This window comes from Crassostrea angulata, chromosome 8 (genome assembly GCF_025612915.1).
Source record: "Crassostrea angulata isolate pt1a10 chromosome 8, ASM2561291v2, whole genome shotgun sequence".
NCBI lineage: Eukaryota > Metazoa > Mollusca > Bivalvia > Ostreida > Ostreidae > Magallana > Magallana angulata.
In genome coordinates, this window is record NC_069118.1 from 48,371,758 (window position 1) to 48,373,917 (window position 2,160).

General features: G+C 33.3%; 1 long non-coding RNA gene across 1 annotated transcript; it reads left to right on the forward strand.

The window, feature by feature from the left end:
- The first annotated feature begins 339 nt into the window (after nucleotides 1–339).
- On the forward strand, nucleotides 340–1,464 carry LOC128158881 (uncharacterized). Its single transcript, XR_008240054.1, has 3 exons — nucleotides 340–485; nucleotides 680–756; nucleotides 995–1,464. It is a non-coding gene; the product is annotated as an uncharacterized LOC128158881 (long non-coding RNA).
- Nucleotides 1,465–2,160: the final 696 nt, after the last annotated feature.

Genomic DNA, 2,160 nt, shown 5'->3' on the forward strand with positions numbered 1-2,160 from the left:
CACCTACTTTTTGTGTTATTTTACCTCCCGTATCTAACTTGCAATTTCACTGTGTAAAGTCAGCACAACAGTCATAGCCGCAGGTTTCGTATTTTACTTCTGATTCTCATGTACCTAACATAAGGGGCCTACATATTGCATATCAATGTGATAGTTTGACATAGTTTTATTTTTAGAATTATTCAGTTATTCATTCATTCACTTTTTCCATCTTTCACTCTTTGCGCTGCACTAATACTTACAAGTGTGTGTAAACTTAAACACTCCTATTATAAATAATGGTATAGGATGGTATAGGATTATTTCATTTGAAGATAGGTATTTTTATATTTACGGTTTGTGATTGGTCAGTATTGGTCACTACTGATAGAGTTTGGCGGGAGATATTCTTTTGTATTCTGGTTCTGTAATTCTTTAATTGCAACCAAGACTTCTAGCTAGACAGGTGTGTTTCAGACTGAGACAAAGCATACAGACTCAGACCTGTAAGTTATTCTTTTAAAACTATAGGTTAAAGATTAAAATGAATAAATAAAGTTAATATATAAGTATGAGTGTGTAGATAGAGTGAACGTTTTGAATACAGCGCTATGTAAATATCAGTGAGCAGTATATGTCTTATAAATCTAATTTTATAGTAGACAAGATCTTATATATATATTGTATAAATTATAAATAGGTCAAGTCATATAATGAGCCTGATCCGCTGATTGATACTACGTATATGCAGTGTCGTGCACCTAGTTCCATAAATGGGTAACTATCTGTTGAAATTCATTATTGTAAATAGTTTTCATATAATCTACATATTAGAGTGATGTTTCTAAGAGTTGGAAATGTTATTTAACATAAAATTCAGATTCATCGTGTATTGCGATTAAATGTAAAGCGATATAATTGACCAATAGGTAAATGTATGTTATACATGTTTGTGATGTCTATAATGTTTGTGTTGTTATAGTTGTGTGCTTATATGTTTTATGTATTGTTTTAGGGTGAAACGATTAATGCGACGTAACGCTCAGAATATATAATATAGAACCCTACAATCGTCTTGGTGTTTTGTTTAATTCGTCCAAGAACGGTTACAAAAATGGCGCCCAACGTGGTTTAGGATCAACGGCAATCTGGTGGACGTTCCCCGCACGCCCATTCCCGTGCAAGGACGGAATTCCAGACGAGAATGTACAGGCCGACGGAGACCCGCCAAAACAATCCGTGGAGTTTCCCGCACTTTGGTGACGTCATCTACCGGAAGGGTTTATTCGAGGAGATCCACATGTGTTACTATTCTCGTCCTCGTGTGTGTTGTGTCTTGTGTTTTGTGAAATCTTTGTAAATGTGTTGTGAAATGTATATGTTGTGTACATGTTCATAAGGAATTTAATCATTGATTGGTAAGAAATTTCTATTGCGCACCACAAACTAGTTGTATGTTGAAACGTTGATATATATCACGTGATTGCGATCACCTGTTGTCTACTTTAGTAGGTCAATTCCAAACTTGTGTATTTTTTGTAATATTTTCTTAATTTCTTTGGCCATATATTTTTTTGTTTTTAGTCTTTATATATATAATCAAATGTAAACAAAGCAAGAAAGACGTACGAAAGAGCAAAAAAAATTATAAAAACTTTGCTTGAACTAAAATCCAGAAATATCCGAAATCTTAATTTTTACAAATATTATACTTTGACATTCGACCTTGACACTTTGTAATAACATCCGGTGAAAACAAAGTTGACAATTCATGGTGCAAGTCTGGTGTTTATTTGGTAACCAGTCATTGGTATTGAAGTTCTGGCTGGTCTGTTCGTCTTCTTCAGATAAGAATTAATCAGGTTGATTTGAATATATCACAATAAATAGTATATCTTGTTTTACAGCAGCTTAAACTTGGTATTACTCCCTATACCCTGTGTGAGAAGAGTGTTTACTAACATTGCACTTCATTTCAGCTCTCTCATTTATCATTGATTATTAGAGTATTATAGAGTAACGGTTTATTTGACATTATCCATAACAGTTCATTGAGTTTGTCTGTCCGACTTCATCGAAGGTAATTATGCCTATCATGGAGTAAGGAGTAAAGTATACATACAATTGGTGTAAAATATTTACAAATCTATTGGGTATATTTTGTGTTTTGATATTCAGGTT